At 38.6% G+C, this 15,773-nt stretch overlaps 1 protein-coding gene across 1 annotated transcript in view; it reads left to right on the top strand.

Moving 5' to 3' along the window:
• Positions 1 to 278: 278 nt before the first annotated feature.
• Positions 279 to 15,773, top strand: part of JAK2 (Janus kinase 2) — a 120,547-nt gene continuing 105,052 nt past the window's right edge. The window contains exons 1-2 of the mRNA XM_039461525.2: positions 279 to 432; positions 755 to 835. The gene's annotated coding sequence lies outside the window, so the exon portion shown is untranslated. The remainder of the gene's footprint in view (positions 433 to 754; positions 836 to 15,773) is intronic.

Genomic DNA, 15,773 nt, shown 5'->3' on the forward strand with positions numbered 1-15,773 from the left:
CGACTGTGTCGGGCTTCCCGGCTGCCCGAAGTGGGAGTGGTGTGGAGCTGCAGGAAGGAGAGAGGAAGTGGAGCAGAAGGGGGCGGCAGCGGACGCCGCTAACGGCCTCCCTCGGCGCTGACAGGCTGGGCTGGCGCCCGGCTCTCTCGGGTGTTCGCGCCGCCGCCTCGGCGTTTCGGCCCCTCCGGCCCCTGGGACCCGGCTTGCGACGCGCGTCAGGGCGGAGAGCTGCCGCGGCGCAGGGAGAGGCCTGGTTCTTGCCGCCGAGGGATGTGAGTGGGAGCCGAGCCCGAACGGGAGGGCCCCCGAGGGCCCAGCCTGGAGGTCGCTCGGAGCCGTGCCCGCCTCGGGGCTTCGCAGTAGGAAGGCTCCGGGTAGGAGCTGCCCCCGCGGGCTCGAGGGCGCGCTCTGGTCGCCTGAGCCGGGTAGCCGGTAGGTGTTCCAGCTGCCTGGCTTCTGTCTGGGTGGGGGTGGCAGTTGTCTCTCAACCCCCTTCCTACCTTCTAATCCCGCCTCCCCCCCCCAGCGAGTAGCAGCAAACTTCTGAGCCAGAAAAAAATCTTCCTCTTTAAGACGACACCTAGAACAAGTCTTTGTTAGTGATAGTTGCTTCCTTTTGTGTCTTATAATTCCGGCACCCCTCCACCTCCTTATTCCGTTTAAAAATTTTCTAGACAGCTAAACAGCCTAGAAAAAACATCTATTTTTTTCCTGAATTTATGTGGTAGTAGTAACTGCTGCTGCTTTTTTTTAGGTTTTAGAAGCAGGCAACAGGAACAAGATGTGAACTGTTTCTCTTCTGCAGAAAAAGAGGCTCTTCCTCCTCCTCCCGACGGTGGGTGTGCTGTCCTTTATCGCTGCAGTAAAGGCGAGGGTGTCGCGAGCTGGGAGTGCGTGTGTAGGAAGGCTGGAAGCCTGTGAAGACAGGCAGGGCTCATTATTGCTTACTCCTCTGAAAATGTCAGTGCTAAACTTTTCATGTTGATCTGCGAGAGTAATTTTGGGGTGTTGTGTTGTTCGACTTGGATCCTTTAAGAAACATTTTTTGCTGGCTTTACACATACCATGACTTTGCAGAGAAACGTAGAACGTTGTCCGTTACCCTTCTTGAGCAGCTGGAGATTCTTAATCCTTCAAAGAAAGGACTATTTCCAAGCAGTAAGAGATAGCTTTTGGAAGAACACGTTAGCTATTCTTGCTGGGGTTTCTGCTGTCACATTGAATGCTTCCTGTTGGTTTTATCTGCCTAAGCTAGCTGTGTCGGTTGAATTTACCCAGTTTGTTTTCCGGTAATTACTAATGTGTCAGGAGAAACTCCTTTTCTCTGAATGAAAGGGTAGGAGCGGCTGAGTATGTCATAGAGGGAGGGTGAAATATGGAGAAGGAAACTAGAAATGGGAATAAGGGAGATGATTGCTTTTGGTTTCATAGTAAGTTTGTACAGTGAGTTTTTGGGCTACTGCAAATAAAGATTTTGAATCCCTTCTCCAGAATGCTTGGGACCAGAAGTGTTTCGGATTTAAATTTTGGAATGTCTGCATATACATAATGAGATATCTTGGGGATGGGACTCAAGTGTAAATACAAAGTTCATTTATGTTTCATGCACACGTTATTCACACAGCCACTAAGTCATTTTATGCAATAATCTTGTGCATGAAACAAAGTTTGTATTAAGTAATTATGCGTGGAATTTTCCCCTTGTGGCATCATGTTGGTGCTCAAAATGTTTCAGATTTTGGAGCTTTTCAGATTAGGGATGTTCAACTTGTATTTTGATATAACACTTAGAACATTTGAAGGTGAATAATCAGCTTTTCCCTCCCTTCCTCCATTTGCCTCACCTTATACCACGTTGTGGGAATCGCTTGTACATGCATTTGTCTGTTGGCGTGTAATGTATGTACAAACCGGATGTATCCAGCACTTGCCTTAATAGTACATGTATTTACCTGAATAGGAAAGTTGCAGTAGTTTATGACTAGAAGAGCACACCGTGCTTGTTTTTGCTCTAACTGAATATCCTGTATTTGCAGTTTAAAGCATGTTTTAGGGACTCATTAGGGATTTTTTTTTTTTTTTTTATATCTTTGGTAATTTGAGACAGGTGTCTCAGATAAGAGACTATGAGATTGTTTCTCTACTTCACCTGGCTATTGCTGAAAGGTGGGATGCTTTTGATGCAGAATAGGAAAGTACATTGGCTTTGGAGTGAGATCTGGATTTGAATCCTAGTGTTTTTGCCACTTAAGAGTTGTATTATTTATGGCTGGGCATGGTAGCTCATTCCTGTAATCCCACCACTTTGGGAGGCTGAGGCTGGAGAATCACTTGAGGTCATGAGTTCAAGACCAGCCTGGTCAACATGGTGAAACCCCATCTCTACTAAAAATACAAAAGTTAGCCAGGTGTAGTGACATATACCTCTAATGCCAGCTACGTGGGAAGCCAAGGCAGGAGGATTGCTTGAACCGGGGAGGTGGTGGTTGCAGTGAGCCAAGATGGTACCACTGCACACCAGCGAGACTCTGTCTCCAAAAAAAAAAAAAAAAAAGAAAAAAAGATGTATTGTTTACGACTCTTTTAGCTTCTCTTCGTTATAAGATTGTTGTGAGAATTGGATAAGACACAGGCAAAGTTGTAAATTTCTTAACTCTTATAAAAGTCTTGGTTACTGTCCCTGGCTGGGTAGGCAAAGGAGATTCAGAGAAGTGCAGAATGACTGCATACGGTGATCTGCCAGACTCTAGTGTTTCTTCCTTTCTAGTGTAAAGAGATAAAGAACTTTAAGGTCTTGAAATGGTGAGGGTGTATTATAGCCTTTGTATGGAAAGGTTTGACTTTTATCTCTTCGCTGGAACCCCCATCGTGCTGCCCCTACCAATTATTATGCTGCCCCCTTGTGGTTAACTGTGCTAAGAACTTTCTTTTGCTCCTTTTTCATTAGGTTTCCCACCCACTCCCCACTCCCTTTTAGACCCCTCCTGTTGGCTCCCAGTTTCCCAAACTGTGTGCTGAGGTGCCCAGAGCACCTCAGGCTTCAACTTTTGTTTAGAGGTAGTTCATGGTTTCAATATTATATACCTACACCCCTTTCTACAATGTCATGTCTTTGTAAAGATGTTATTTTCAGAGGTTGCTCTGATAAAAAGCAACTACTACGTGAAAATGTGAATGTAGAACAGGGAATGACAGTGTGGTATTGTCCGATTTGATTCTAAGGTTTGATAAGGTCTACATTGCTCAACAGACACTAAGTTTTAAGGACATAACTACTAATTAAGTTGTTTGGACCTATTTTTTTTTTGGCCTAGGGGTGTCATGAAAAAATTGCTAAGACTCGGGGCTCCCAGAAAGGGTTTGGAAACCTTTGCTTTAGTTTTTAGTTTGCTTTTCTGATAAAATTATTGATACAAAGCTAGTACCAGCTGATCGTGGCTTAATATATTTCATCTTCTATGTAACATGTTTATAACTTCTGCCCAGTTCTTTGATTTTAAAACTAATCCTATTGCCAACTTGTTCTACTGGTCACTTCCTGGTTTTTCCTGTACTGGTGATCTGCTTCTATTTCTGATTCTCTCCTTAAACTCAGAATGCCCCAGGTGAAAGTTACCATTTTCTACTCTTTAATTTTTTTTTTTTTTTTTTTTTTTGTAAGACAGAGTCTTGCTCTGTCTTCCAGGCTGGAGTACAGTGACATAATCTTGGCTCACTGCAACCTCTGCCTCTTGAGTTCAAGTGATTCTTCTGCCTCAGCTTCCCAAGTAGCTGGGACTACAGACACATGCCACCACGCCCAGCTAATTTTTGTATTTTTAGTAGAGACGGGATTTTACCATATTGGCCAGGCTGGTCTCGAACTCCTGACCTCGTGATCCACCTGCCTCGGCTTCCCAAAGTGCTGGGATTACAGGCGTGAGCCACCGTGCCCAGTCCACTTTATTTTCTTCTAATCATGTGGGCTTTAAATTAGGCATCATCTTTAAACTGCTTCTTTCATTTATCTCTTATTCCCATTCAAAAGTCCACACTTCTTTTCTTTTTCATATCTCTGCTTTCCCTCCTTTACTATGTGAATCCCAGGACATGTTTCCTGAGCCTAGACTATTGAAAGTCATTTGAACTTCTGAGAATCCAGTGTTTCTTCCTTCTGTTTATTCTCAATAGAAACGCTACTCTAATACTCCTTATTATAGCATTCCCTTGTCCCAGAATCTTCAGTGGCTTACCATTTTCTACTTATTACATTTTCTTGACTTTCGAGAGAGTCTGTTATCAATACCATCCCTGTTTATTCAGCCTTTTGTCTAAGGTTCTTTAGTCGTTAAGCTTGTAAGCTGGTTTCCACACTTTCTAATAATAAGCTATGCTTCTTCTATCTTTTAATTTTGGCTCATGTTCTTCGTTCCTCTTTGTTTCCTCTTTACATTTCTGTAGCTCTTTACTTTTAGAACTCTTCACGTGGGTTAATTGTATGCCATGCTTTACTTGTTTGATAGTTATTTCCCTAGTGTTAGCCATATCTTTTCAAGTTGTTTGTGTATTCTTTGAGGAACAGTACCTTAGATTAAAAAAAACATACACAGTGGAGAGCACATGGGCAGTATTTAAGAAATACATGTTGACTGTGTGGTAAGAAATTATAATCACCAAACAAATATTTATTAATACTTGAAATGTAGAAGGTACTTAGTTGTATCCAAAAGAGAAACAAAGAAATTTATAGGTTCCTTTTTCTAAGGACACACGGTATAATTGGGCAGATAAGATAAATAATAAAAGTTAGAGATATTGTAGACCACTTAGAATTAAGATGAACAGAGATATTGCATAACAGGAAGGAACTCATAGAGGAGGTAAGCAAAGGCAAAAAAATATATATATATATATATATGTATGATGCATTCGGAGAGCAATATATAAAACAACTTGACTGAAATGAAGGTTTATGTGAAAGAGTAGTAAGAAATTGTGTTAAAAATGTAGTTGGAATTTAATTATGGATGCCTTTAAATGCTAGGATGAAAAGAATGTCTTTTGACCCATAGATATGGAGGAGCTTTAAAATTTTTGAATTTAGAAAGAGCTTGCTGAAATAAATATTTTAGGAAAATCAAAGCAGTACCAGTGCTACATATCGTGAGAATTGGAAAGAGAAGTGGTAGAGAGAGGTAGGAAAATCATTGAGGCCTGAAGTAACAAGGACTTGGATTTAGCAGAAATAAGTTGGATTGGAGAGATGTCACAAGACTTCATTATGGACTGGATAAGAAGGGAGAACGGAGGGCAGAGAGTGATTAAAGATTACCTTACCTTGAAGGTTTGCTATTCAGTCACAGAGGAAATCAAAGAGTGGTGGAACTCCAGGACATCTTAGAACATCTAAGTTAGTCTATATATTTTGTATATTAGGAATCAGACCAGAGAGATTTAAAAATGTGTCCACAGTTACTCAGCTAGTTAATGACAAAGAAACTGCCGTTTGATTAATGGCAGTTACTAACACAAATAGGAATGGTAGTTTTAGTAGCTGTTAAGGGGATGTAGACAGTTGAACCTTTATTGTGGATAGGTTGTGTTTGCAGTGGCAGTGGGATAGGCAAGTGAACATTGATAGCCTACAGTGGGGCGTATGAGTAGAATTTGTTTGAGAAGTTAAGTCGGGTGCTGTGGTACTTAGAGAAAAGAGTAGTGGACCTGAGTGAGATTGAGCCTTGGGGATTGCCCATAATTAGAGGGTGAGTGAAAGGCGAAGAATGGGTGAAGGAGACAAAGAAGGAACAGTTAATATGAGAGAGGCATATTAGTGGATAGGTTAGGAGCGGGGATGATCAACATGTTGAACATTGCCAAGAAATGAGAAGAATTAGATCTGAAAAAAGGTCTTAAAAATATGTACTGGTGTTTTTCCTCATATGAAATCTGTAAGAACAGAAGAAAATTGCTTATACTTTCCCTATGTGGAAATAACCACTGTTAATATTTTCTTCTCTCTGGTTTAACAAAAGACCTTTGGATCTGACAGTTGGGGGATCAGTGGAGACTTTTCCAAAGCTCTCCATCATTAGGACTAAGGATGAGGATTTTAGGCATAATAAAACCTAGGAGGTATTTTTCAACAGAGTGTCTGTCATTTGTCTCTATCCTCTTATATATCACACTATCCAGGTACTACGGTTCCTATGTGCATTAGTTCTGTGTTTTGTCTGAATGATAGGAGGTTAGACAAGCCATGTCTAGGTGCTTTTGTACTAGTAAAATTTGAATAAAGTGATAAAATATTTGTTTCTAAAAGGCAGGAGAAATTCTTGGTGGATAACTTATCTGAGGGTCAAATGGTTGATGAAATTAGGGATACTGGAAAGAAGAAAGAGAAGCATTATCTTTTTGGAGACTTTCAGTATAGCTACAAGGGCTTAACTAGGTTGGAATGGTGCACAGCTGTTTACTTTGCTTGCTTGTTTATTTTGATCTTCCCAAGAACATTCTTCTGCTCACCTTTTTGGTCGCAGTTATTGGAAACAGAGTGGTCATTCATTCTTACCAATGATTTTAGTTTAATAAATTATGATTATGAAATATAGTGCTATTAGATAATACTTTTATAATATAAAAGGCAATGTGATGTGAATAAGTGCACTGTTTTGGAAATTGGGGTAAGGGACTGACGCTCCTGTCCACGTGGTATATGATTTTGAGCAAGTCACATAATCACTCAGTCTTGTCTATTGAAGGAATAGACTAAATCTTTTTAAGAAAATTGTTTACTTTAAAAAAGTGGGATCATATGGTAAAATGTGTATAAAGTTTAAAAACAAATGGCTTACCAATGTTTAGGACAAAAGCCAGCAGACTCTTTCCTGCCACTCCTCCACATCTCTTTTCCCAGTCTCTGATACCTGTTCACCAGGCAGCTACCTGTCCTCTGCACATTACCCTTTTCTTCTTTACAATGAATGAATTATTTAGCGTCCTCTCTAAAGCTTCTCCATTGAACTGTGTAGAAGAGCTCATCCCTTTGCCTTCAAGGGCTTTACTATTATATTTCTCCCCTCTTTTTCTTGCCTTCTTAATTCTTCCCTCTACTGGATTATTTCCTTCAGTATTACTCTGGTTGCTATTCCTGTGTAACAGAATCTCCCCAAAACTTAGTGATTTAAAACAAGTACTTTATTAGGCTCACAGATATCATGAGTCAGTAATTCAGAAACGGCACACCAGGGATGACTTTGTTTTTGCTCCACAATGGCTACTGGGACATGAATTGGGAATAATTGCCAGCCAGGGGTGGTAACTTGAAGGCAGAGAACTGGAATCATCTGCAGGTGTCTTTACTCACATTATGGGTAGTTGATGCTGGCTGTTGACCAGGGTGTTATTTGGGTTGTTAACTGCAGCATGTACATGTGGTCTAAATTTTCTCACAATATGAGGGCTTCAGGGTGGTCACCTTTCATAGTGGTGAATAGAGAATTAAAAGTGAGTGTGTCACTGTGTCTCAGCATAAATCTTTTATGATTTAGCCTTGGCAGCTGTACAGTGTAACTTCTGCCATGTTCTACTGTTTGTAAGTGTGCCAGAAACCTGTTTAGATTTGATGGGGGAGTGGCAAGTTCACACTGTGGAAGAAAAGCATGTGGGATGGGAAATATTGTTATGGCCATCTCTGGACAACTATTAATACTATTGCCATAGTTTGCCATTGTGCCAAACTTCACATCCCTCCTGTTTCTAAAATACATGCAAAATACACTAAGCATCTCCTCAAAGGTCCCTAATTCACATCTTATCATGACAGTAGCTCAGAGTCCAATATCTCTCATATAAATCAGGTCCAGGTACAAAATAGTTTTCTTGGGTATGGTTAATTGGGTATGGTTCTTTTTGAACTGAGAACCCGTGAAGAGATAATTTATATATGCCCCACATACTTAACATGCAAGATTGAAAAGGCACAGGTTATCTGCAGTAGACATTTCTCTTCAAGAGGAGCATAAGGTAGGCACAGTCTGTAGCAATTCTGCAACCCCACTGGGCACACGTTGCCAGTTCCTTGATTAGGTTTCAGTCCTGCTTCCTGAAAGTTGTTCTTAGTGGGCCATAGGCTGCTGCTTTTTTTGGGTTTATTTTCTGAATTTTTTTATCTCCCCTAACCCTGAACCCAACCCATATACAATGCTTTTTATTTGTAAGAGTAACTCTCTGAGTTTGCTTCTTGCCTGTAATGAGTGCTTCAGGGTCCAAAGGCATCCTTTTATTATAGCAGCTGTCTTTTTCATTCCAAGCAGATACAACTCTTAAAAACTTTGTGGACTTCCTGTGTTAACAGTTTATTTTCTGTACCATCAGGCATAAGCCATATCCACAAACTTCTTTTGAGAGAAACTCTTTCCTCCCCTAAGCTCTATGTGAGGCTGCTGTGGAATAACACCCTTAAGATCCTTAGATAATATTTTGTCTGAAAGGATCTATGAGGTGGTGATTTAGATCTTAAGAAAGGATCTTATAGTCACACTCTAGATTGGATCTTTGGTCTGAGGCTCTTTTTATTTGACACTTTGCTGGCTGAAAAGATTATTCTGAGTCCTTTACATCTTGAAATTCTACTCAAAAAGTGAATAGCTCATTATTTAGTTCATCTCTCTGTTCTCTCAATGATAAAGGCACGTAGAAGAAGCCAAATTTCTTTAACTTCCTGCAGAGAATCTCCTTAATTCATTAGGTCAGGTATGTATTTTATTTTCCATGTTGCTGTAGGTGATAATTTTGCTAAACTTTGCGCTAGTGTGTAACAAGGGTCTCTCTTATTCAGCTTTCGCCAGCATTTCTCTCTCTTTCCTTGAAGTCCTCACTGATAGCTCCTTGAGGGCTTTAGGCTTCCATGAAGTTTTCTCAAGACCTTTTAAATGTGTGAACACAAAGGATCTTTAATCTGTTCCTGGCTATACAGCAGGTCCTTGAATAACTGTCATTTATTCATAACAGTGATAAGAAAAAACATTGATTCCTGGCTGGAGCCACTGTTTGTGTAAAGTTTGGACATTCTCCCCATGTCTGTGTGGGTTTTTCTGGATGCTCCGGTTTCCTCTCACATCCCAAAGATGTATATGTTAGTGGATCAGTGTGTCTAAATGGTCTCAGTCTAAGTGAGCATGTATGTATGAATGTGCCTTGCAGTGGATGGTGTCCTGTCCAAGGCTGGTTCCTACCTTGTGACTTGAGCTGCTGGGATAGGCTTTAGCTGCTCGTGACTAAACTGAATTGGGTGAATAATTATCTTGTTTTTATTAATCTTTCTTAAATGTGTGTATAGCTGACATTTATTTCAATGTTTAATAATCAAAGTGTTCCGGGTCTTTCTTTAGAAGTCTGATGATGTTTTTGTGGCCATAAATATGCCATAGGAACTTGCTTATCTCAATAAACCTACTGAAAAATGGATTTTGTTGCACTTTGTTTAACCTAACCTTGTTTAACTTTAACTTTTGTTAACAAAAATGGATTTTGTTACACATTGTTTCACTTAAAGTCAGTTTCCAAGAACCTATTGAAGATAGTAAGAATTAACTGTACTAGAACCGTTGTCTAACCCAGTGGTTCTTAATCAGAATTACCTAAAGGGCTTGTTGAAACACAAATTGCTGGGCCGCCGTCCCCGTTTGTTTCATTAGATCTGGAGTAGGACTTGAGGATTTGCATCTGTGAGTTTCCGGGTGATCTGATAATGTTGCTCTGAGGCATAGATTGTGAGAATTGCTGATTTAAACCAGGGATTGCCAGGACTTTTCTATTAAAGACCATAAAGTAAATATTTTGGATTTTCCTTATACCTACTCAGCTCCACCTTTGTAGTGCAAAAGCAGTTATCAACAATATGCAAATGAACAGACATGGCTTATGGCTGTGTTCTCATAAAGCTTTATTTATAAAACAGGCAACTGGCTAAATTTGATGTGTGTGAACTGTGCTCTGCCAATTCCCAATTTAAATCATTAGTTGACTCCACATTTCTTCAAGCTGTGGCCCCATTTTTCACTCCCCTTTGGAGCAAAACTCTTTGAGAGTTGTCTGTACTTGTCTGTTTTTATTCTTTCTCTAAAAATTTATCCATTTTTTGGAACACATTTAAAAGTATTAGAATTCAAAAAGTAGTAAATATCTTTGTACATTTGTCAGATGTGTGTGTGTGAAGGAGAGATCATAACTAAAGTGGAAGAGGAATTGCTGATTCAAAAATGGTATATGTTACTAACTTCAACAAATACTGCCAAATTGGCATAGAAATACCAGTTTATGCTTTTCTATACCTTTACTAACATGATGTTTTCAGATGGCTTGATCTTTGCCAACTTGAGATATGAAAAATAGAATCTTAATTTTAATTTGCTTTTTCTTCTTCTTTTTTGGGAAACTTTATATCTTGGCCCACTTTCTATTGGATTTATTGTCCTTTTACTTTGCTTTGTGGGAGCTCTTAGACTAAGGAAGATAATTCTGAGTTTGTTTTTCCTAGATTGTCTTTTTATCTTTTCGATTCTGTTGATAGTGTGATTTGTTGTTGTAGTGCATCTAGATAGGTCCTTTCTCAACCCTGAAATTATACTTTGAGACTCTCCCTCATTTTCTTGATCCATCTGGAATTTATACTGATGTAAGATATAATATGGGATGCAACTTTTTTCCTCTAGATGGTGGTCCAGTTTCAATACTATTTGTCATATAATCCTTCTTTTCTCTGCTGCTGTGAAATGCTCATGTTTAAAATTGTATATGTAGTTGAATCTATTTCTGGACTTTGTTTCATTCTAACAATGGCTCCTGTGAAACTATATTGTGAGTTCTTGGGCAGTATTTCTATTCATTTGTTTCCAAGTCCTGTATAATATTTATTAGCATATGGGAGGCATTCAAGTACTTGAAAATAAAATGAATAAATCATGCGTTTAGCAATAGAAGCAGATCTTTTTGCCAGTTATTCAATTTAGTTATTCTATTTAATTTCCCTGTTTATTTCTGATTTTAAACTTCAATTTAACCTTAGTTTTTCATTTTAATTTTACCTTTTAAAAAAACTTTATTGTGAAGTATTAAGTTATTTTTTGTACTTACTAAATGGGTATTTGCTAACTTATGAGTCTGCCCTTATTAATCTATTTTTGGCCTTAAATTGTTAAACATTTATAATAGGGTTTTATTTGTATTAAATTTGCATACTGAGGGAAGCATGTTGTTTCATCATGGCAGTCCATAGGATAGGTCAAGTCATTTGAGAGTGGAACCATTAAGGATAAGTTGATTTAATGTTGAATTATTAGATCTGTGGTTAATTGGCCAGGTTAGAGAAGACAGAATTAAAGGTAAGTCTGGATTTTTAATTTATTATAAATCTAAAATAAATAATTTATAATTTATAATTTATTTTTTTAAATACATGAGGTATTGTAGATTTTTTTTTGGTTTGTTTTGAGGAGGGGCGGGGGTGATGTGAAATACAGTTTTTACTGTATCTGATCTTCAATTGCATTGATATTGCTGGAATATTATTAGGACCTTGTCTTGTTAAAAAACATTATCCATGTCTTCACCCCACCCATCCCTGCCACAGACTTTTAAAGATAAATATTCTGTGATTATTGGATATTATTAATGAAAATTTGAAATTATTGGAAGTAAAATGACATACCTTTAGTATAAGGAGTTTGATTCATAGTGCCTCTGGTTATGGTGGTCAGTAAAAGTAACACTGTATTAGGAACAGTCTTCATGGTGGGAGTTCTCTCCTTTTACACATGTGGCTTTTTTTTTTTTTTTTTTTTTTTTTTTTTTTTTTTTTTTTTTGAGACAGTTTACCCTGTCACCTAGGCTGGAGGAGAGTGGATAGCTCACTGCAGCCTTGCCTTCCCTGGGGTCCAGTGATCCTCCTACCTCAGCCTCCTGAGTAGTTGGGGCTGCAGGTGAGTGCCATTATGCCTGGCTAATTTTTGTATTTTTTCGTAGAGATAAGGTTTCACTATATTGCTAAGTCTGGTCTTCAACTCCTAGGCTCAAGTGATTTTTTTGCATCAGCCTCCCAAAGTGCTGGGATTATGGTTCTGGAGCCACTGTGACTGGCTTGTTAGTTTGTTCTTGCATTGCTGTAAACAAATACCTGAGGCTGAGTAATTTATAAATAAAAGAGGTTTAATTGGCTGATGGTTCTGCAGGCTTACAAGCAGGGGGCTGACATCTGCTTAGCTTTTGAATAGTCCTCCCAGAGCTTTTAGGTAGTAGGCATACCACACTTTGAGAGCTGGAGCAAAAGAGAGTGAGGGGGAAGATACCACATACTTGTAAATAGCCTGATTGTGCAACAACTCAGTATCTTGAGGACAGCACCAAGGGGGATGTCGCTAAACCATTCATGAGAAATCCACCCCCATGATCCAATCACCTCCCACCAGTCCTCATCTCCAACAATGGAGTTCACAGTGCAACACCTGAAATTTAAAAGGGACAACATCCAAACTATATCAACCCTTCTCTACTCCTCAGCCTCATTTTATAGCAATAGTTGAATATATTGCTTTTATAAAGGTTTGATATGGAAAGATTCATTAGAGTGGATTTTAGGACCTGGGGAATGACTCAGAGAAGAAAATAGTGCATTATAGTATAAGTCTATCTGATTGATGAGTCACAGGAAACCCTTCCAAAACAGAATGCTTCACTGTCTGCAGAAATGCTTCATTTCCATGTTTATATATTCCTCACTCCTTGGTTATCTATATGTGCTTAATTTTATTTTTGACTGCATTATGATAATCTTAAAAGAATTATTTCAGAGGAATATCTGAAATACTCAGTGTTCTTCTAGCATGCTAGTATTTTAAAAATCATTATAAACAAATTCATACCAGTTTAAACAACTTCCAGATTTTTTTGAGTATCGGTAGCAGAGGATAGTGTTAAGTATTTCACCAGTAGAATTAATTAAATTTCCTGTGCAGTTTTATTTTTTAAACACAAACTCCTCACTTCTTAAAATCTTTAAAAATGTCTTAGTAATACAAACTTGAAATATGATGGTTTTGAAACGAGATCCTAAGGGAAAAAGACTCCAACTTTTAAAGAGCTATTTAAAGCACTTGTTTCATCTTTGTTCACACTTTTTTTGTGTATGTGTTATGAATTATAAATCTGGCTTTTCTTTGTAGTCATCATTTAGCATTATTCTAAGGAGTAACTCAAAATCTGCTCCAAGACCAAAAATCACAACAAACAAACCCCAAAACCAAAGCCAGAAAGGGGATACATTTGAAGAATAGTTTCCATTTTCTTCTCTGCATGACATCGGTTTTCTCGGGAGGTCTTTTAAGCTGTTGCCTGACATGTATGTACTTCTTACAGTGGCCCAAGGTAAAATGATGACATTTGACTTCAGTAGCCCTTAAATGTATGGCTGTCTTTATTCTTTTGTCTTCTAAAGCCCAAAAGTTGAGTTAGTATTCATCTTAGATTTCTTGGTTGAGTGAAAGCATCATGGCATTGTGTTAAAATATCTTATTTGCATGTATTTTAAACACTGTTTTAAGAGGCAGTAGTAGTATACAAGCTTTGACCACATATCTCTTCATATAAAAAAATCCGAGTGAATAAAAAGTTATGTAAAAATGACATTAATCAATCAAAGGGGCAAAAAAAATCATAAGTGCTTCTTGTGATTGAGAATTTGCTTAACGTATTAGGGTTCTCTAAAGGGACAGAACTAAACACATATATATATAATATATGTTTTACATATGTTATGACATGTATACATATATATGTTATATATATGTTATATATATATATATGTATGCTTTTAAATATTAACTTACATGATCACAAGTTCCCACAATAGGCTATCTGCAAGCTTGAGGAGCAGGGAGAGCCAGTCCGAGTCTAAAACTGAAGAACTTGGAGTCCAACGTTCAAGAGCAGGAAGCATCCAGCATGGGAGAAAGATGTAGGCTGGGAGACTAGGCCAGTCTCTCCTTTTCATGTTTTTTCTACCTCTTTTATATTTGCTGGCCTCTGATTAGATGGTGCCCACCCAATTAAGGGTGGGTCTCCCAGCCCGATGACTCAAATGTTAATCTCCTTTGGCAACACCCTCACAGACATACCCAGGATCAATACTTTGTATCCTTCAATCCAATCAAGTTGACACTCATTATTAACCATAACACTTAAGTTTTTTTTGAGACAGGGTTTCACTCTGACACCCAGACTGGACAGTAGTGGCAATCTCTGCTCACTGCAATCTCTGCCTCCTGGGCTCAAGTCTCAGCCTCCTGAGTAGCTGGGACCACAGGTGAATGCCACCATGCCTGGCAAATTTTTGTAGTTTTAGTACAGATGAGTTTTTGCCATATTGCCCAGGCTGGTTCAAGTGATCCACCCACTTTGGCCTCCCAAAGTGTTGTGATTACAGGTGTGAACCACGACAGCCAGCCACTTAACAAGTTTTAATATTATTCTGGATGTCTCTGCATAGTAACAAATTGAGATACAGTTTTATAAGAATAGTGCCATCCTGTTCATTTTAAATTGAGCCTTTTTAACTCAACAGTGTATTGTGGAGATCTTTTCATTGGTTAAAATTCATTCATTCAATCCCCATTCATCAAGCACTCAGTCATCAGTCACTCACTGACTCATAAGAGAACTTACTCATCTACTCATTCATTTTGTTAGTCACTCAGTCATTGATAAGTTATTCATCCTGTGACTCTCTCAAAGGGTCACAACTCATTTGGTTGATTATTCTTTTAGTTGGTCACTCCCTCACTTAGCTTGTTGGCTGTGTGGTTTGTCAGTGAGTCACTGTCTCTCCTAGTGAATCATTTACCCACCTACCCAACAGATCAATCAGTCTTTGACCAATCTTTCATTAAATAAATTATTAAATACCAATTGTTCAACAAATATTCAGTGTCCATGTTGTGCTATGCAGAGAATATAATATTAAGGATATAATGTAACCGAACATACATCATTTTAAAAACAGTTAATTTTTTTGAGACGGAGTTTCGCTCTTTTGCCTAGGCTAGAGTGAAGTGGGATCTTGGCTTATTGTACCCTCCTCCCCTGCCCCCCACCCCGAGGTTCAAGTGATTCTCCTGCCTCAGCCTTCTGAGTAACTGGGATTATAGGCTCCTGCCACCATGCCCAGCTAATTTTTGTATTTGTAGTAGAGGCGGGGTTTCGCCATGTTGGCCAGGTTGGTCTCAAACTACTGACCTCAGGTGATCTACCCACCTCGTCCTCCCAAAGTGCTGAGATTACAGGCATGAGCCACCGTGCATGGTGTCCATCATTTTTAATATCTTCATAGTGTTCTGTTGGCTAAGTATGTCACAGTTTATCAGACCCCTTCAACTACTATTTTCCCCAATATTACAGACTGTTTCATAGAATTATTAGATATGCATGCTTCTACTCTTGTCCTTCTTCAAGGGACAATTATTATATATTCTTGTTTTACTCATTTCTTTGCTAACACTGTGTATTGCCAGTCTTCTTGTTTACCAGTCAGCTAAGGAAGAAACAATACCTCATTTTTATGTACTTTTATCTGATTCTTAATTATGTTGACCATGTTTTAATTTCTTTTGTGAAATGCCCGTTTATCTTCATTTTCTTATTAATTTTTAAGAGTTACTTGTATAAATGCATGAAATCTTTGTAGCACATATTTTTTGTTTTTGTTTTTTAGTTTTGATTATAGTGTTTATAATATTGTGTAGTCA

This window comes from Saimiri boliviensis, chromosome 2 (assembly GCF_048565385.1).
Source record: "Saimiri boliviensis isolate mSaiBol1 chromosome 2, mSaiBol1.pri, whole genome shotgun sequence".
Taxonomy (NCBI): Eukaryota; Metazoa; Chordata; class Mammalia; order Primates; family Cebidae; genus Saimiri; species Saimiri boliviensis.